Source organism: Equus caballus, unplaced genomic scaffold, assembly GCF_041296265.1.
Source record: "Equus caballus isolate H_3958 breed thoroughbred unplaced genomic scaffold, TB-T2T haplotype2-0000713, whole genome shotgun sequence".
In the NCBI taxonomy this organism is placed as follows: domain Eukaryota; kingdom Metazoa; phylum Chordata; class Mammalia; order Perissodactyla; family Equidae; genus Equus; species Equus caballus.
The window spans coordinates 302,115-324,295 of NW_027221973.1; the positions used below are offsets into that span (position 1 = coordinate 302,115).

The 22,181-nt window shown below is 38.1% G+C and overlaps 1 pseudogene; it reads right to left on the reverse strand.

Annotated features, from left to right (window-relative positions):
* Positions 1-7,147: 7,147 nt before the first annotated feature.
* Positions 7,148-18,372, reverse strand: LOC138922305 (mitochondrial import inner membrane translocase subunit Tim17-A pseudogene; annotated as a pseudogene).
* Positions 18,373-22,181: the final 3,809 nt, after the last annotated feature.

Here is a 22,181-nt window from a genome sequence, read left to right on the forward strand (position 1 = left end):
TGAATGAAGGAAAGGCTTAATGGCTTCAATAGAGTCTATTTTGCTGGTTACTACTAATTTACTAATTTAATAACTTTAATAATTAAAAACAATTTTTTCAAATAAAAATAACACTACAGTAAATGAAATTAATAATATAATTTATAATGGGACCAAAGTTATTTCTTTGGAACAGGGTTATGATTGGCCCTCATGTGACTGTGCTGTGACAAGGATCTCGTGATGGTAAGTTATACCATCCCTCTCAAGTTCCAAATCAGATACCTGAGCCTTTTCCACACTTACGGGTTCACTCTGCTGCCTGACTTCTTTTATTCCCTTGCAATACTTGGGGACCTTTCTCCAGTGAGGACACAACACCTCTATCTTCCCTCTTCCCTCCCCAGGCTTCAGAGGCCAGTTCTTAACACATCTTACAGATAACCAATGCTCAATAAATGTTTTTAAAATAAAACAATAAAAATACTTGTACAATTCCCATTAAGATCTGACACAAATTTCTCCACTATATATTGTAAGCATTAGAGAAGATGTGTATTTGTTGTCAAAAGTTTTTAAATTCTAAGAAATTTATCTCTACTTAATTTAAAAACTTACTGCCTGTGGCAGTATGGGAAAGACACATTTCCTTACCATACGCATTGTGAAATCCATCTGTATCATCTCAAGCTTTAAGAATTTCAAGCCACACCAGAACTCTGATTTAATTATCTTTCCACCGCAAGAGTGCCTGCACAGTATCCGTCACTCATGTTTATTTGCAGGTGCATGGGAATGAATGTGGCTGATTTATTGTTGTAGGCTATCTTGATGCAAACAATGGTATAATTTGTTTCTTGGATTCTTTTCAATCCATTCTACAGCTGCCTTCCCTCAAGTGTGAGTTCTATAGCTTCTTTATGAAAGCTGTGCTCCCAACAGAAATGTCCTTGAGTAGCTGTAAATCTTCACGTGATGAAATTGACTAATATTTGTATAAAGTTTTACCATACACAAAACACCTTAATATACATTGACACATTTAATTCTCATAATAATCCAAAGCAATAGCATCGTTATTCCCATTCTGCATATGAGACAAGTCTTTTTAAATTACAGCGACTTTCCTAAGATTATGTAGCAGCGGTAACATTGAAACCCAGACTTCTCTGTTTCCTTCTCCTTCAACATAATCATCCTAGCAGTTCATATGTATATGAAAACTTCGTTTTCTTGAGGTTTCTTACTTTTTATGGAATTTAAATGGAAAAAGCACTGAGATGAAAACTCTGCTTGAAATCTCCCCTAAGTCAGTGTTGTTCTTTAAAGTCAGTAGTAAAGTCAGTCAGTAAAATTCTAACCAAAATGAGTAGAATAAAACGCTTCCCAAAGAGCATTAGGAATTAAAACAAGCAGCATCTTGGCCTCTGTGTCTTTATATTCTCTTTTGACTCAGTATCCATTTTGCCCCAAAGCACAAAACAATAATTAGAAAAGAAAGGATACTTATATGAGCTGGAAGTTAAAATATCATGTGACCATCTCGATAAGTAGATAATTCATTTGAACGCAGTGGTGCCAAAAGTATGAATGGATGACAAAGAGAACAGTCATTCCGATGCAATAAGATGGCAGTGTTAAGCAGTCTTTAAATAATACATATTCTAAAACACAGAGCTACATCATGAGTTTGATACAGTCACCTCAGTAAGGAATTAAACATGAAAAAATATTTCCTCTGAAGTTGCTTAGAAGATGAAAATACATATGGAATGTCTTACTGATTACTTAAAAAAGAAATTGTGCCATTAGTTATTGATGTTAGAATTTTATAAATGATGAGGAGATAGAAAGTCATTATCATAAAAGTATAAACTGTAAGGCAGTTTCACATTATCTCAAATTTCTGCTAAAGTGAAAATGTACTAGCTTCACAAATTAAGCATTTTCACTACAAACTGCCTTTTTTCTCACCTCCTGATTTATACAGAAACTTCTGAAACACCTTACTGGTTATCAGCAATGAAACAAAACTATGAAACAGACAAGATGTGTCTCAGTCCTTCCAAATCAAAGATGGTTTCTCTTTGGGTGAATGTGTAGCTTTACAGGTCCATTAAAATCTACTCGAACCTTCCTTCTACTCTATTCCTGGTACTGAGCAAAGCAAATTATGTCACACCTACCATGGCACTCCTCTTCCTAGAAACAGCCCTGGCTTCACATGGGTGGGGGGCTGGGGAGGAGAGGCCCCTGCATGGTCTGCCTCCTCCTCCAGCCTTACCTAGTACCTCCTCCACCTCACTCACTACCATCACCCTGCGTCTCAGAGGCCAGCGCAGTGGCAGGCACACAGCTGGGGCCCAATAAATATTTGTTAAATGAATCATTTTTACCATTTGACAATGTAACAATAAAACATTGCCTCACAATTTTGAAATTTGTTTATTTCCAAAACAATTTTATGTAAGGAGAGAATGAATTAGTAATGTAATGAGTCCTTTATTCTTTGTATGAATTTTTATGTATTTTGAAAGTTTATAGTAGGTAAACTGACATATATTTTAACTCCAAGTAATTACTGCTTTGATTAATTATTTCAACAAATAAACGTCTTGTATTCTAGGCACAAGAATAAGCATTAGAGAAGATGAATTTAAATATTCATTTATCCTATCATTCAACAATCATTTACTACAAGCTAAGTGTCACTTAAAATTGTTAGATACACAGCCAAAATCTATTGGCAGGTGAGATGGGAGTTTTTATATTTCCCAACACACACACACACACACACACACACAAGCACTATAGAAGAGATATTAGTGGAAATCTATGGTTTTTTTCTTTAGAAAGAGAGAAAAGGGTCTTGTAGCAATGGACAAAAGTGGATGGGTGGCTTGTGTAGGACCCTGACATAGCCTGAAGGAGGGGACTTGACACATTTGCCTGTCTAGGAGAGCAGCTCTAAAGCCTGGTAATGAGGAATATTCTGAGCAAGTGAATAAGCAATGGGCAATCTTAGATTATGGATGTCTCGTGAATATATGAACTGGGAACTACTCAAGGTCTGGGCTCTCTCTTGGATCCTAAATGGACTTGTACACTGTGGGTTTACGGTAACCACCGTCATGAAACTATGCCTAGAAATAAGGCCAACATATTAGGACATAGAGAGTCTTAGAGGAAAAGCACATATTCTACAACTTAAGAAAGGCTTGCTATACTTTTATTATGAAGTAAAGGGCAGTCTCCTATTGAGAATATTTTGTGTTTATCTTGGGTAGAAGTTTTCCCAAAAGGGTCCCTGGGGCTGATAGTATGTCTCAAAGTTCTATCCCATAAGTAAAAGGGGGGTCCCCAAGCGTCTGAAATGCACATTCTAAGCAGACACTAGCAGATACGGAACACAAAATTCAGAGATGGGTCTTCAGGGACTCTTAGATCAGTCTGGCTGCCCTAACCACAAGAGAGAAAACTCAGAGTCAGAAAATTTTAGGAGTTGGGGAAATTTCAGACACAGAATATTAAATCTGGGCTCAACCTTGGTGAGTAAATCATTCTTTGTGTTTCTGTACCCTGTGTGGAGCGTGGGAGATAGCTCAAGGGGTTAAATACTTTATCTAAATCCTCTCTCCTGTAACAGGTACAAAGACTATTTTCCCTGGAAGAAAGGGCTGATCAAATTTAAGATTTCAGCAAATGGCCTACTTTGAGCTCTTTTTTTGTCCCATTTGCCTTTGTTCTTGGTGTAGTGCCTATAAGAGCTTCAACATTTTTATATGAATCAAATCATAGTCACAATTAAGTTTTCTGTAAATGTTTTTTTCCTTAAAAAAATTAAAATTGGAGCCCTGTAATGTAGTAAAACAATGTAATCAACCTAGATGTTAAGGTAAGCCTCTGATCCACGTATCAGAAGTAACTCAACTGGTTGAAAGCGACAGAGGAAGTGGAGATGGAGTTGGGTATATGGCCAGTTTGTACAGAGGTTAACGCCACAAGCTTTGTAGTGGAACAGACTTTGGTTTGAATTCTGGCTTAACTGCTTACTAGCTTCCACTAATGACCTTAAGCTAGTTATTTAACCTACCTGAGGTTCACTATCTTCATTTAAAAATGCTTAGCATGGGGGCCGGCCCAGTGGTGCAGCAGTTAAGTGTGCACGTTCCACTTTGGCGGCCTGGGGTTCACCGGTTTGAATTCTGGGTGTGGACATGGCACCAGTTGGCAAGCCATGCTGTGGCAGGCGTCCCACATGTAAAATAGAGGATGATGGGCATGGATGTTAGCTCAGGGCCAGTCTTCCTCAGCAAACAGAGGAGGATTGACAAATGTTAGCTCAGGGCTAGTCTTGCTGAAAAATTAAAAAAAAATGCTTAGCATGAAATTATTATTACAAAAACAACAGCAGTTATTGTTGCTATTAATAAAAATGCATGTATTCTGAGGGCCTGGGCCCCAAAGACAAAAAGGAATATTTTTTCTTCTATAAAGTTCTATACATTACAACATTCCCTTGTAGATATGATCTGTTTCCTAAAGGAGAAGGAAATAACATCCTTTGGGTTCCTAGGACATTATTTTTTCCTTCAGCTCATTTTATTTATTTATCCCAGTCACAATCTTTTTGTAACATTTTGGTATACTTCCTTGGCTTTCTCTTTAGTCCTTATTGAAACAAGTTTTCTCTTTATGCAATCATGAGTAAACTTATTCTTATTTCTATTCAGTAATGTAAACACTGTCTTTTAAAACATTATGATAGGGGCTGGCCCCATGGCCGAGTGGTTAAGGTCATGTGCTCTGCTTCAGCAGCCCAGGGTTTCACTGGTTTGGATCCTGGGCGCGGACATGGCACCACTCATCAAGCCATGCTGAGGGGGCATCCCACATGCCACAACTAGAAGGACCCACAACTAAAAATATACAACTATGTACTAGGAGGCTTTGAGGAGAAAAAGGAAAAATAAAATCTTTTAAAAAAAACCCAAAACATGATACATTTTAGGATGAAAATGAATAAATAGCAAGAGACAAGAGAAGGTGGCCTGTGAATAAATAAATAAATGATGATGCAAAGTTAATGGAAACACTCAGGAGCCTCAGCTTATGATTCCTCATAATCTAAAAATCCAAAGGGCAAATACACCACGTTTATTGATGATAAACTGCTATTTGTTAGACATGAACCCTTCCAGGGAGGAGGGGTATTATCATTTACTAAATGCACAGTTCAAGTTTTACTGGTACTAAGATAATACATGTGATGCCGTTAATTCCATCATAGAAATGTGACCCAAGTATGAGAATGTATCCTAAGAGCAATTACACAGTAATAATACTCTGTTTTTTTTTGGTAAAGATTGGCACCTGAGCTAACAAGTGTTGCCGATCTTCATTTTATTTTCCTGCTTTTTTCTCCCCAAATCCCCCCAGCACATAGTTGTGTATTTCTACTTGTAGGTCCTTCTAGGTGTGGCATGTGGGATGCCGCCTCAACGTGGCCTGACGGGTGGTGCCATGTCCGCGCCCAGAATCTGAACCAGTGAAACCCTGGGCCGCGGGAAGTGGAGCACGCGAACTTAACCACTTGGCCACGGGGCTGACCCCAAATAATACTCTATTAAACATACTTGCTGCTGTATATATACAAAAAGTATTCCACTTCTAGGAGATTTATGCACATTGAAATGACTAATCATGACTCTCTACATGTGCAAAAGAATTAGGAACCATCTAAAACTTCCCTAAAAATACTCGAACTTGCCTGTTTAGGTCTCTAGTGATATAATCCTGCTTATATCTTTGATAAGCACAATTAACAGAATGCTGACTCTATTAGAAAGTAGCTCAACGCTCAAAGCTGCCCTGCACCCTCAATTTCCAAACTCCAACCACTTATCCACATGGATCCCATCATCATGAAATAAAGATTTTGGTGTACTTAGAGTTATTTTCCCATACATATTTAACAATCTAGTTTTTGTGTGTGTGTGCAAATAAAATTAGGTTCATATTATAGTTGTCTTACAGCCTGTGTTAATTTGTTAAAATTTATCATACAAAGAGTTTTAGAAAATATTTATGTACACTTTAAAGAACAATAAGATAATCACCGATTTACTCACCAACCAGGTTAAGAATGACATCATTATCAGACTTTAGAAGCTGTCTGTGGGCCACTTCCTGATTGTATCCCCTCCCTTGGCCCCACAGATAATCACCATCGTTAATTTTGTGTTAATTATGCCCTTGTCTTTCTCTATTATGATACTATTTATACACGTACTCCTAAAAAATCAGTAGCTTGATTGTGCCTGATTTTGAATTTAATATAATGGAATATTGTACGCTTTCTTTTCTGACTTGCTTCATTCTTTAATGTGCTTTTGGGATTCATTCACAGTGATGCCTTAGCTGTAGTTCATTTTCAGCTGAAAAAGGTATATACTTTGTATATATTTGTATGAATATACCAGTTTAGCCATTCGTTTCCAGTTTCTAAAAATTACATATAATGCTGCTATGAACAAATTTTTAACATGTCTCCTGGTGCATGTATAGAAGAGTTCCTCTATTAAATATAGGGAAGTGGAAGTGTTGGATGGTAGGTATGTGCAGTCAGCTTTACAGACAACACAAACTGTGTCCTAAGTAGCGGTACCAATTTAGATTCTCAACACCAGTGGGCGGGAGAGGACTGTGCACTGCAGCCTAGCCAGTTTTTTTTTTTTTTAATATCTGCTAATCTGGTAGATAAAGATGGTACTCTATTATAGTTTAAATTGGCACTTTCTTGATTAAGAGTTTGAGCCCCTTTTTCATATATTTATCAGCCATTTGAGTATCTGCTTTTATGTGAGACATATATAATTAAAAATTTTCTAGCAGCCACATTAAAAAAGTGAAAGGAAACAAATGAAATCAATTTTAGTCATGTATTTCAATTTAACTGAAAATATTTTGATTTCAACATGTTTTCAATATAAAAATTCTTAAGAAGATATTGTACGTTCTTTTTTTTTGGTACTAAGTCTTTGAAATATGGTGTGTATTTTACATTTACAGTACATCTCAATTGAGACAAGCCACATTTCAAGTGCTCAAAGCCACAGTGGCTTGTGGCTATCCCACTGGGCAGCGCAATTGAGATACTAAGCCTTTGCCAGGTAGATTTACTCTAAATATCTTCTATCAGTGTGGGGCTTCTTTTTTAACTTCTTTATCTTTTCATGAATCAAAATTATGAAATTTAACTTGTCAAATATATTTATAATTTCCTTTATGGTCTGCATTTTCTTTAACTGGTTTAAAAAAACCCTTCACTTTCCTTGGGTCATAAAGATATACAACTATATTGTCTATTAAAAGTTTTGCAGTTGGCAAATAACATGGTTATGTATGTAAAAAATCCAAAGGAATCAACAACAAAAAAAGTTACTAAAATAAGTGAATTTAGCAAGGTTGCCTTTTTTGAGATCAGTATATGAAAATATATTGCATTTCTACATACTAAAACAAACCACCGGAAATTAAGAAAAATTCCATTAACAAATAGCAACAAAAATATAAAATATTTAGGAATAAATTTGACAGAAGATGTGCAAGATCTGTACACTAAAAACTACAAAACAGTGCAGAGAAATATTAGACTAACTAATGCAGAGATATACCGTGTTTATGGGTTTATTGCTAAAGATATCAATTTTTCCCAAATTGATCTGTAGAGTCAACACAAACCCAATTAAAATCCCAGTAGACTTTTTGTAATTGACAAGCTAATTCTAAAATTCATAGGGAATTGTAAGGACCTAAATAGCCAAGACAACTTTGCCTCCGTCTTAGCATCCCACTGGGGGTTCGTGTACAGTCCTTAGAGATGACTGCTGCATGTACATCCCCTCAGAACCTTTCTGATGTGAAGCCAACCAAACTATCTTCTGCGTGGACTAGCTGGTCCTGACTTCTGGGATGGACTCTGCCATGGGTGGAGGGGGCTGGGGCTGCTGCTTCTGGATATTCCTGACAGAAACCCAGTCTTGGCTCTGAACAATCCTCCAAAGGTTGTTCATTCACCTGCTCTGCCTCTTGGTAGGAATCCCTCTCATTAAATGTATCCCCCCTTAGCCACAGGTGATCCCTTCCAAGACCCCCAGTGGATGCCTGAAACCGTGGATAGTACCGAACCCTGTATATACTGTTTCTTCCTGTAAATGCATACCTATGATAAAGTTTAATTTATAAATTAGGCACAGAAAGAGGTTAACAACAATAACTAATAATAAAATAGAACAATTATAACAATATACTGGTAATAGAAGTTACTGTAGATCTTAGCAACCTCAGCATATGATTCTTTTTCTTTCCTTATTAAGTTGAGAACTTTCACCTTTTCACTTAGAGGAAGCACTTTATGGCTTCTCTTTGGCATATCCGAATTGCCGGCATCACCACTCTTGCGTTTTGGGACCATTATGAAGTAAAATAAGGGTTACTTGAACACAAACACTGTGATACCACGACAGTCGTTCTGATAACCAAGACAACTACTAAGTGGCTATCAGGCAGGCAGTGTACACAGAATGGATAGGCTAGACAAAGGGATGATTCATGTCCTGGACAGGATGGAGCAGGGTGGTGTGAGATTTTATCACGTTACTCAGAACAGCACACGCTTTAAAACTTATGAATTGTTTATTTCTAGAATTTTCCATTTAATATTTTTGGATCACAGCTGATTGCAGGTAACTGAAACCATGGAAACTGAAACCATTTTGGACCACAGTTGATCACAGGTAACTGAAACCATGGATGAGGGGGGGACTACTGTAATTTCTTAGGGTCATTCAGCTAAGCAGCAACATACTTTCAAAACAAATGATCTCAGAACATTATCTCAGAACAGAAGCAAAGAGAAACTTTAACCCTAAAATCGACCCCCATTCTAATAACTTTCCTTTTATCTCAATGGGCCCATTCAGGTTGGCAGGTATGGGACTCTTGTGTGCTTTGTTCAAGAGGAGGGACTGTGGAGAACCGTAAACACTTTCTGCTCTGAACTTACACCTACTCCCTTGTTCTCTGGTACTGAGAAACTAACCCACTCCCTCTAAATTCCTCCTTTGAGCCAACAACTCCTAGAAAAGGATGTAATGGCCTGCAACAGCCAAACTGCAAGGAAAAAACTCAGTTCTGCAAGATTGCAACACCTGTCTGACCAACACCCACCAACCCTGCAGCTGGCGCTTGGCCACTTTTGTCTCTTTTCCTCTGTAAAATCCTCTCTTCATTTTCAGAGAGAGACTTCCTTTGAGTATGCTCTCTGTTGCAACTACTTGAACAAAGTAGCTTTTCTGTTGCATTGTGAGATTCAGAGAAGTTTTGAGCAACTGACAGAATTTTACTCTCATTCTTGAAAGATATTTTCACTGGGTATAGAATTATAAATTGATGTGTATTTTCTCTCAGCATATTGAGGATATAATTCAATTCTCTTCTGGATTCTGTTGAGAAATAAGCTGTAGGTCTAATTGCTCTTGCCTTGAAGATGATTTCTTCTTCCACCCTTTTAAACTGCTTCTATGATTTTCTCCCTCTCTTTGTTGTTACGCAATTTCACACCAATGTGTTTAGGGTGGATATCATCTTACTTATACTGCTTGGGACGCTTAGGGCTTCTTAAAGCTGTGGATTCAAATATTCTAGAATATTTTCAATTATCAGATCTTCAAATACTGCCTCTTCCCCATTCCCTCTATTTTCTCCTTATAGAGCTCTGATTTGAAGTATATAAAACTTCTTATCCTAACCTCTCTTATATCCTGATCTCTCATATTCTTTGTCTTTGTGTTTCTTTAGACTTTGTTCAGGATAACATGCTCATATCTGTCCTCCAGTACATTAACTGTAAGTCAAATCTGCTGATAAATCTATAGAACTAAATTTTAAACTTAATTTATCATATATTTCTTTTCTAGAATTTGATAATTATTTAAAAAATCTGCTACTCCTTGCTTGTATTTTCAAAATCCTCTTTTATTTTTAAAATGTATCAACCACGGTTATTCTATATTTGTCTAACAAACCCCACACCTGAAATCTCTGCAGGGCCATTACTGCTATCTTGTGTTTTATTGACTTGATTTTTGTTCATGGTGCCCTAGTACCTTTGTATTTTTTGTGATTTGGACTGTGAACTGCTCGTTTTCCTGGAATTTTAGACACCTGGGGGCTGCTGTAGAACTGGAACCACTTTAGAAAAAGTCTTCAGCTGGAGATTTTTACAGACACAGGTGGCATGAATTCAGGCTGAAGCCCATGTAAGGGCTGACTTCTGGTTTTAAATTCCTGGGGTAGGGCACTTCCCCTCTGTCCATGCAAGGGTTGTGAAAGGAAAGTTTCCTTGTTGTCCTTTTTTGCACTGGAACATTTTTTTCTTTAATAACAGCTTTACTGAAATATAATTCTCATGCCATAAAATTCATCATTTTAAAGTATATAATTCAGTGATTTTTAGTACATTCACAGAGTTGTGCAACCACTACCACTATCTAATTTTAGAACATTTTCATCTCTCCAAAAAGAAACTCCATCCCCGTTAGCAGTCACTTCCCAGTCCTTCCTTCCCCTAGCCCCTGGCAACCACTAATCCACTTTCTGTGTCTATGGATTTGCTTATTATGGACACTTTATAGAAATGGAATCATATTGTATGTGGCCTTTTAAAAGTGGCTTCTTTCACTTAAGATAATATTTAAAGGTTATATATGGCCACTTTCATATTTCATTAACTCTCACAATTCAGGGTATAGCCCTTGATGTCCTAACTTTACCTGAGTGTGACCTTGTGATTAAGTTTTGGCCATTAGAATGTGAGCAGAAATAAGGTATTTCACTTCTAGGTCATTTTCTTAAAGGAAAGCTGCTTGCCTTCTTTTTCCTTTTTCCCCATTTCCATAGTTTGGCACAAGGTCTTGGTGATGGTGAGTTGGCTGAAACTACGTAAAGAGTATAGTCTTCAAATTAACAGAGAAAGAGAGTGGAGACCTAGCTCCCTGATCATCTTCTGGTGCACAGCCACAGGGTTAGTACCTCTGAAATACTGAAATTTATTGAAATAAACTTCTCTGTTGAGGTTGGTCTTTCAGTTATATCAGTTTAGCCTGTGTGCTAACGTAATGAGAACACAGTGTCATTTATTTTGTCATTTGCCTACTGATTATTATTCCAATATTTTTAATAATACTACTGCTGCCATGAACATATATATCTTCGACTTCCTCTCCAATTATCTCCTTATAACACAATTCTAGAAGTAGGGTTGCTCGTTACCTATAATGTGTGGACATTATTAAGCCTCTTGACACATGTCTACAAATTTCCATTTAGAAAGATGTCTTGTTTTACTCTCAACATCAGTGCAGAAGAGTGCTTTGTTTGCTCACTTAAAAAAACTTAAAAGATAATAACCTAAAAAGTGCTATTTGGTAACCTGCCTAGGGTAAATAATAGTAAGTAATGAATAGTGAAAACTATTCATTTTATCATTTGTATAAGTTCTGATGCTAACAAAACAACAACACACATCTCTTCTAGTGACTTAAAGTAAGCATCCCTAAGCCTTTCAACTGGGAAACAATGGTAAAAATTGTATTATGTTTGCAATATAATTATCTTTAAATACATTGAAAATGCTAACATTTTCAGCATATGCTGAACTTATTTTGGATTTCTGACTTGCATTTCCTGAGCTATATTTATAATGTTATTTTCCCATTTCAGCTCAATATTTTCTCATTTATATTGTGGTTCTGTAGCAGAAAATGGTTTTCTCTTTTCATAAGCAACAGCAATTGTGAAAAATATTGTACATGGTGATTCGACACAAAACGAGGAGCTAATCCAATAACCCATCTCTTCTAAAGTAGCTAAATATTTCAGTGGGTTTCACAAAGATGATGAAGACAACAGCAACCCTAATTTTTGTTGTCTCATGTTGGTAGCTTTTATTCTGTAAGAATGATAAATACCATCAGATAATCTAATCATAGTCCAAGATACAAGTGTGCTTTAAAATAGAAGTTAATGAATACATGTTATAGGCCAGTTACAGTAAACACAGATATACACAAACACTGAAAACCGGTCATGAGTCAACCTACACATCCCATCCGTATGAATATAAAAGCTATCGTTTTCATTAAAATCTACCTCAAACATGATTTTTATTCAGGGCTGTGGGAGGCAGCCTGCAGGATGTCCCTCAATGATCCAACCTCATGGTACTCATGCCCTTGTGTAGCTCCCACTGAATAACCTATGTAACTATTATTGTGGAATGATGGAGTAGGACTTCTGAAGCTAGTTAATAAAAGATATTATGACTTCTGCCTGCCTCTCCCACATCACTCGCTCTGGAAACCAGCTGCCATGTCATGAGGACACTCAAGCAGCTTAATAGGGAGCTCCACAGGAAGAGAAAATACAGCCTGACTGACAACCAGCATTGACTGGCCAGCTGCAGTCAAGCCTTCAAATGACAGCAATCTCTGAGTGACACTGAACCAGAACGTCTCAGCTAAGTTGTTTCTGGGTTCCTGATCCATAGAAACTGTATGGCACAATAAGTGTTTATTGTTTGAAGCTGTAAAGGTTTAGGGTTATTTGTTACATAACCTGAAGAAGAAACTGAAAACAAAAGGTGACACCTTGACAGTAAATTAAAATCTATATTCCCAAGCAACTTTTGATTCATCAAAAATTTATAACATCCCTATCATATATAAGAAGAGTCCTTTAACTTCTAACTGTAAAGCTGGTGCTTCTCTCCTGCGTAGACCCTCCAGCCTTCTGTGTTCAGCCTCCTTGCAAGGCACATACATACACCTCCCAGGACCCCCCACCCCAGGCTAGCGCGAAGGCAGAGGAGAGACTCACGAGATACATCAGCTCCATTCTGGGCTTTCCTGAGCTCTCAGTACATTTCCCATAACACCTCTGTATAACCATAAAAACCTCTCATACTCCTTTAGCACTAAATGAAGCTTAAAATACTTTATAAATGGTCCCCAAAATAAATCAGGGTAATGAAACAAAGGTAGTGCCTGTCTTCAAATTATATGCAATTGCACCATCCCTACTCCCTATTCCCACCTCAGGAAAGGCACAACCACCTGGAGAATTGCAATGATGTTTTTAAATTTCACAATTAACTTTAATTTCAAAATTCAAGAAAATTAACGTTCTTTAATTTTGAACATTAGCACCCCCACGGTACACTTTTATAGGGACTGATCCAGAGTCATCTCTAAAATTACAGTAAAAATAAGCTTCACTTCCACTGCCACTGGCAAAGTAAACCAAAGAAAGGAAACAAGTATGACAGCTCAAAAAAAATCTGAAGTTTAACTAGCAGCTGGGTCAAAAAGATTGGAAAAATCAAGGCTACAAATTGGTCTGTACAACTAATAGCAATTCAAAAGGTGGAAAATGCATCTCAGTGAAATGCAGCAACTGAGTGATTTTAAAGTAAGGCCTATTATACAAAAACATGCTCAGAGACCAAGACAGATACTATCTTCACAGCACTCAAGTCTGACCACCGAGGCGGGTTGGTTGAATCATGTGTTCACATGACTCAGAATGAAACTTGGTAGAACTTTCAGCTCATTGGTCCAGAGAGAATCAAATTTATAACAGCATAATTTGTAAACTGTCAGAATCCTTAGAGTATGAATTTGTTCCCAATCTGCAGTGGAACAGCTGATACATACAAAATACATAATGAAGATTGATGCCCAGCTTTTTCTGTGGTTCCATGAAAAACAGATCCTTGCTGAGAAAACTTATATACAGTATTTATTGTAATATTTAGTTGGACCTATTCCAATCTTCTTAGGACATGACAAAAATCAGGGCAACTCTAAAACTGCCATTGAGCTTCCCTACCCAGGCATCCATCTTCAAATCCTTGGCATTTTTGCAGAAAGGTAGTTGGTACTGACATGCTTTGAATGAAATTTGTAAACAGAAGAAATATTCGTGGCTAAAATCTCTTCTGGGAATGGTATAAATTGGAATGCAAAGTATGCTGAGTAAGATTTCACAGGGCTATTTCCAAGGGGGGCAGGCTTGGAAGAACTGGGGCTGCCGTGGGTAGCAGAGTCAGAAACAAACAGAGAAGCGCCCCCAGAGATGATGACAATCTACTTGAGAGGGCCAACTTGGTGGCCTAGCCTAATTTCCCCTGGCACAAAGATAAGACTCAAAATTGGTAATAGTCCATTTTAAGATTATTTAAAAGGCAGCTGAATAAAAAGATTACTAGAGCAGAAAAATGCACCAAAGGTACCAGTGCTGGGAGCAAGAGGATTTAATTGGGAGTCAGCTGACTTATTTTCTTGTCCCAGCTCAGCCATTAATTAATTGGTCTTGTAAGCTTTAGCAAATCATTTAAAATGTCTGGGATTTGGTTTCCTCATCTGTATAATGAGAGGACAGGACAAGAATCTAGGACTTACTAGTTTGTACAAAATCAATATTGTGTTGAGGAAGATTCTCAGGCTGCTTGGAAACCCATTAGGAAAGGAGACGGTAATCAATTAGTAATGTCTGCCAGGACAAGGTGTGGTGGAAGAATGGCTGGAGAAGTGCACAGCCATTAGACTCAATCATCTTTAAGGGCACTTACAACTAGAACATTCTATCATTTATTCATTGAACACAACTAGCCAGAAGACCCATTGATAGGTTATTTCAACAAAACTACACCTTTAGGAAATATAAAGAGCTGAGTAACAAACAGAAAGAAAATTCTTTATTGTTAAAGCCTGTTAATTCAAAGAGGTAACAATGACTGTATCAAAGCAATGGATGTTCAATTAAAAAAAATAAACAATTTAAAAAAATGGTAAGTACTAGGTTACACAGATACACAGATAAAACTCCAAGATCATGATCAGAAGATGGCTTTGCATTTCACAGGCCTGAGGCAATATTAACTGTCACAGGTATAAGAGCTGTCATAGGTATAATAGCAAGTACTTCATTAAAGCCCCTATACTTGGCCTGTTACATCATTGTAAAATTCTAAACAGCTAGAGCAGCATTTTAAAACTGATGTAAGCTTTACATCGTAAATTTGAAAAGAAAATGCAATAAGAAATAGAGCGGGCAATGGACTGCCACATTTTTAATCAGTAGCATTGCCGCTGTTATTAATCTATTTCTCAAGTGCTATCAGTTAACAAAAGCTTAGTTAAAAATGTAGATTAATCAAACAACAAATCAGAAATGATTTAAAGTAATTTTAGGCCAGACAATTTACACATTCATAAAAAATACTTTAAAGTACTTTTTGATGAAGTTGTAAAAAAATAGAAGTATAGGGAAACCACACTGAAATGAATTCAAATGCATTTCTTTATGAGACTTAGCACTAAGTTATCTGACCATAGTGGATGGCCTGTCCTTGGATCAAGGGTATGTGAAACCCAGTGGCAAGAGAATATGTTAATGATAAATATCAATATCACTGACTTTTTCAAGGTAATAAAACCTGCTTAAGTCCATATGATAGTTTGAGCTTTACTTGAACACTGAGAATAAAATAAAATTGGTATTCAAAAAAATAAGCAAAATCTGTCTTCATAAATTCTTGGAAACCTAGATTACGCTAATATATTTTTTCTAATAAACATCACCAAATATCATTTTGTAATAGAATGAACAAAACTATAAACATTTAAGGTCTTTTTTTTTTCTTTTGGTCCCAGAATCCATCTTTAAGCATCTGAATGGGAAGAATATTTTTCTTACTTCCAAGCTAATCTTTTAAAACTCTGATTTTGGGTTTACTTTTAAATCTATTAAATACATATGTTGTTTGAGATTTTCTGGCTCTAGGGATAGTGTTAAGTTATTCTGACATATCTTTGGCCTTAAAATAGGTTGCTATTTGTAACACTGGAAACAATGGACTAAATTATTTACCCATTGAAACAAAATATTTTTTGAGCCAGGTACCATTCTAGGTGCTAGAGCAGTGAACAATACAGAAGTTTCTGTCTGCACAGTTTATATTCTAGCAGTTGAAGATAGCTAGTAAATAAGGAAGCAAATAAATAATTTCAGGTAGTGGTAGTTGACATGAAGAAAAAAATACCAGAGTGATAAGACAGAGAAAAATTAAGTGGAATCAGGCATTTGACTAGCTAGTCAGGGAAAGGAGAGCCAGCTTCATGAGGATGTGACACGTATGACTGCACAGAACCCCACACTTAGAAGAGCTGACACATGGTTTAATGCTCTGCTGTCACTTCCTGAAACTTTTAATAAGAGGCCTTGCACGTTCCTTTTACACTGAGCCCTATGTAGCCAGGTCTTGCAGAGTACGATTGTGTTTTTTTTAAAACATTTTATTCAAGCACGCAGTAAACATCAAACCTCCAGTGCTCCCCCACCCTCTGTGAATTCTTCTCATGTAGGCATGGGTCTACCGGAAGGAAGTTGTGTCTGCTGACGGCTCCGATGGTGAAGAATGACGACACAGTGGCCTCAAAGGTACAGAGAGTTTTGTATCTGACATCCTTAAAACCAAGACACAGGGTATTTTACTTCCAAAGTGAAGAGTGCGTGTTCCGCCCTAGCTGTCAATCCAGAAAGTATGCACTACGGAAGGATCCACGTGGATTCGGCACAGTTCTTCTCATACACGATCTCCCTTGAGTGAGGGGGGAGTCTAACTACAAAACGTGCCGTTTTCAAAGCACTCATTTAAAGCATTATTATTATTATTTCAAAGCATTATTTAAAGTGTGTAAGGATGAAAAGTAGAACTCTGCCACTTATCTTAAAAGAAAGCGCAAGTTCCAGGAGTTTTTGTTGTCTGACTAACAGAACATGCAAATTCAGGCAGTGAGGTCCTCAAGGAATGACATGCATCTTTCCCTGTTGTCTGCCCTGTGGTCCTGTATCTCCTAAGCACTTATTATATTTCCTTTAAAGATATAAGACACTTACTTTGCTTACAAATGCAATCCAAGTGTGAATAAATAAATGTATTATCTCTTAACACCCCCCTTCCATGTTCCTTTAAATAGAAAAATGTGCTAAATGTCCCTTCATATCCTGTTGGGCAACAGCTGTCCCACCTATGGTTTTAAAAACAGACTGTAACTCGATCTTCTGAAATCCTTTCTTGAACTGCATTCTGTTGAAGAAGTCCTGGGAAAGAAGTCCTATTGATATTGTTGGTAGTCTCCAAAAGGTGAGGACGGTAATTGGGCTGAAGGCAACTGGGAGGGGTTTTCAGCAAACTGAGGACCACTGGGAAATTGTGCAGAGGCAAATCTTGTCAACAAGATACCAGCTCCTTCAGTTAAAGCTAGGAGAATGCCACCCATCGCGGCTGACCCGACCATGGCCACTGGTCCATTTCTCCTGGCCAGGATGGCTCCTGTTAAGGCACCACTTGTGATGGAGTTCCAGGGGGTCTTCCTTCCCTCTGACCTGAACCATACTGGAGTCAATCATGGAAAGCTCCCCAAACTGCAAAGCTCCCTCCCAGCTGCGGAGCCCTGGTTTTAGCAGCTGTCAAACTCGTGTGCAGTCTGTGGTTTACTCCCACTGGAGAATTGCGAAAGCCTTTGATTGCTTGAAAGATACCACCACCTATAGTACCTATCGTAAAGGCCCCCCCCCCACAGTCATCCACAATTTGCCAGGGGCATGGCTCCCATGCATACTCCTCCATCTTGGCTCCGGCAGCCGAGAAGTAAGGTCTGAATGACAAAAAGGGGCTAGATCTATGCGACAACAGTGGAAGGACATTCTTTGAGAGGGAACAGCGATATTCTGTTGCTGCAAAACAGCAGGGTTTCTCAATCTTGACATATTTGAGAAACAGAAAGAAGACTAAGTCGATTGATGCATGGAAGTAAGAGAAATGCAGTGGTAGCAGATGAGGCCAGAGAAGTACTTAAGGGCCAGTTCATATAGTCTTGTAGGAGACTGGATTTTTATGTACGCACAAGGATAGTGTACCTGATGATAAGGTGTATGAAAAGAAAAATCCACCCACTGGCAGAGAGACACGAGAAAACGTGTCTGTTTTGGTGTAAACTGAGGTTGAAACACTATATATTATGTGCTTGTGTGTGTGTATGTCTTGTGAATATATATACACACATATCTATATACTATATATATTTAACTATCTTGAGCATTTATGTCCATAGGCCAAATATCATATCCGATTGAGGTTTCTTAGCGTACGATGAATAATCTAGGAATGTCCAATTAGAGGCGTTAACACAAAAATATGTCCTAGGACAGTTAACCCAGTAGAAGGGCAACTCAACCAGTGGAGTTAACCAAGATCATTACATATGAAAAGAGGCCTCACTGTCGTTATCTTCCATGGGCCCCCTGGGATACTAGGAAGACAGAAATTTCTAAATTTATTTGTAATAAATAAATTTGTTTGGAAAAGAGGAGGAATGTACCGCCACCCCACGGGCCCCCACCTAAAGTACAGGGCACAGGGCAACCACTCTAGGTGCCCTTTTACGGGACCAGCCTGCAGGCTGGTGACAGTCCTGCAGTATCTAACAGAAGCAAATGCAAAAACATCTCTGGAACGACAAGCTCTTAACTCAGGCTATACAGGGCTGCCACAGATAAAACTGTGCTGAAAATGAACTTACGTTACAATTACACAGAACACATAAGGAAACAGTCTACTGTGATCAATTGCCAGTAGATGATAACAGCAGACAACAACAAATAGAATCAGAGTTGCAAAAACTTTAGACTGTCAAACTATCACCTAGAAGCAAAAAATTAAGCATGATTCAATGATTTAAATGAGATATCTAAAATATGCAAAAATAAAACACTATAAAAATATTCAGATTTGAAAAAGAATCAAATATAACATCAAAAAAATATATATAGTCATAGAAAAAAACCCTTCATAGATGTGCTAATCAGCAGATTAGACCTCGTGAAGAAACTTAGAGAACTGGAGGAAGGATCTGAGAAAATTCCCCAGAACATGACACTAAGAAAGATGAGGTAAGAGACAGAGAGGGCAGAGGTCAACAGGCACGCCACTGGAATGCCAGAAAGACAGAAGCCGGAGAGCTTGAGGAGGGACAATATTAGAAGACACAGTGTCTGGGAGTTTTTCATAACTGATGAAAAACAACACTCTCCATATTTAGAAAGAACATTTATTCCTTAGCAGGATAAATAAAATTAAATTTGCATCAAGGGATGTCACTGTGAAACTACAGAATCCTAAAGAAAAGGACCAGAGCTTAAAGCATCCAAAGATGGCAAAGACCACTTCAAAAGGAAAGAACCCCCCTGGTGGCAGACCATTCAGAAGACCCTGGAATAATACTATGAAAGTACGGGGACAAAAAAGCGTCAGTCTAGATTTCTATGTCTAGGTTACCATGATTTAAGAGTGACAGAAAAATAAAGTAAATTTTCAGATAAAGCTTGGGAGACTCTACTACGAATACTCTTGCAGAAAAGCTTCTAAGGATACAGAATATGTATATTGCTTCTTACATATTCGTATATCTATGAACATGAGCTCAGAAAATAGAAAAAGATGAAACAAGAAATTATGAACAAAAAACTAGTGTGAGTGTGCATAAATGTAAACAAGCTGTGACTTGAAGAGACAGCTGGTTAGAATGGTGGGAAAAAACACCATATATGCTCTTGAGAAGACACATAAACATATGGATGCAGACAGTTGCAATATTTATGAAGAAAAAAGATATAACAAACAAATATTAACAAAAAGAAAACTGGTGAAACTACACAATAATAGACATAATGGATTTTAAGGCAAAGATAGTTATTAAGGATTAAGGGTACTTAATAATAAAGGGTTCATTTCATCACAAAAATATAATAGTTCTAATCTTGTAAATGCCTGATTGAATATACTTCAAGCTATGGAAGGCAACACTGCAGGATGTCAAAGAAAAACTGACAACTTCATAATCATAATGATAGAGTTTAACATTCATTCTCAGAAACTGTTAGATTAATAATAATAATAATCTGTCAAAACCAATTTATTTCCAAACTAATGTAACGCTTATTAAATAGCTTTAGTATTCCCTGATTCCTCTGCTCTTCGCTTATTCTGCCACTTGTGGTAATGCAAGATAAAATAAAGGTGATACAGATTGGGTAATTAACTAATTTACCCAAGAAATATTTACTACAGGACCTCGAGGCTCCAGGCACTGTTCTAGTCTATGGTGTCACAGCACTAACAGAAAAGGTGACTGCTCTCCTGGAGTTTACATTCTAGATGGGCACACAGAAAACTAACAGATAACCATATAAAACGTTAAATGTGTATATTTAGACATTAAATGTCAACATAGTAATATAAATACTAAAAAGAAAATTAAAGCAGAGTGAGTAGTGCAGGAGTTGGGTGCATAGTTTGTTACCTTACAGGGCTCTCAACTAAGCACCCGATGCTCAGGTGATGAGGGAGCAGAGAAGCAAGAGGGTGCTCCCTGCAGGTCTCTAAAGAGACAGCTGTCCAGGCAGGTAGGAAACCAAAGACGGAAGCCTGCTCCGCCTCTGCAAGAACAGCCAGAACTGAGGCTGCAGTGGAGGGAGCGAGGGAGACAGCGTTGGGAGGGCAGCTCAGAGAGGTGTGTGTCGGGGTGCTCAGAGGGTGCAGCACTTTCTAGGGTGCGGTTTTTATTCTAAGTGACATGGGAAGCCATTGCAGAGTGAATGGAAGAGCAGTGTGATCTGGCTTCCAGTTTTAAAGGGTCACTGTGGCTGTTCTGTGGAGAACACGGTGGTGGGGAGGGTGCGGGGGCCAGGGCTGAAGCAGGGAGCCGGGCAGGAGGCTTCTGTAGTAATCCAGGGGCAAGACAACAGTGGCCGAGACCAGGGCGCAAGCAGGAGAAGGGACAGGAGGAGAGGGATTCTGGGTCTATCGTGAAGATGGATAAAGGATGAGTCTTTCCAGGCAGCAGCAGCCACCCATGTTATACTCTCTCAGGTTCTTAATGCCTCGGATTTGTTTTTCTTTTCAGTGTCTCCACTCTCATAGGCTATTGGGTCTGAAACAACTGTATTTAAAAACTGATCAACTGCAACATGCTTTTAAAAAAAAAGCTTTGAAGAAGTTGTAAATACCGCTGAGAGCTCTCTTTGAAAATCCATTCCGCATAAATAACCTGCTCATTAAAAGGCAAAGGGAGTGAAGGGCGTTGGGGGGTGGCACCTCCTCAGTAACTCAGGCACCGAGGAAACTGGATCTGAGAGGGCAAGTCAGAGGCAAGGTCTTAGACAAATGGCAGAGAAAGAGGAGTTTCCTGGCCCTTTCTCCACTGTTTGCTGAACAGAAAAAGGAAAGATGGCTGAATGGTGGTTTTGGAGACACAGGCAGACAGCAGAAAGCTGTGCACAGAATCTGCCTAGTTCCACAGGTAACTGGACAAACCAGCAAGAGACAACTGAAGTCTAGTGTATTCATTAAACACTTGCCTCAGTAATAGCAGCTTTCCTGCAATTTTTACAGCCTTCTTTCTGATGCTGACTGCTGTATGAGAAAGCTTACAGTGACAAAATCTTAGCTACGGCAGAAGAGAGGATTTAAAAATCACAAAACCAATCAGTAGATGAATGTATAATACAGTTTCACAAGGGCTCCTGAGAATGAGATTTCACGAACTAAAAATTAAGAAAAAGACTGCTGACAAATTTACATTTCAGAATTGACTCGTCTGATCTTGCCTGGAACCTCTGAAGCTGAAAAATTAGACCAAAAGCTCTCAGTCTGCTTGCAAAGGGAATGAAGAACCAAACCTTTGCCCAACAAATTGTAAGGCGCTCTTAACGTGAATATCTAACTGATGGGCGGTGCCCGAGGAATCGCCCTTTTCCAGGATAAAATGGTGTTCTGTCCCTTTCTCCTAAATGCTACTGGATGCATTTTCCCCTGGACTCTAATTAGAAGCTACGCAGGATGCTGATTGCATTTATCATTACCTGCAAACTATAAAATGTCCATCAAAAGTCAGGTTCTCAGTTGTGAGCAAATCTAACCCAAGATAGACCTCGGTGCTACATAAGTGAAACTCCACTGTACTTGAAAAGATAGAACTTCCTCAAGCAAACGTCCTTATGGTTAAACAGACTCAGGA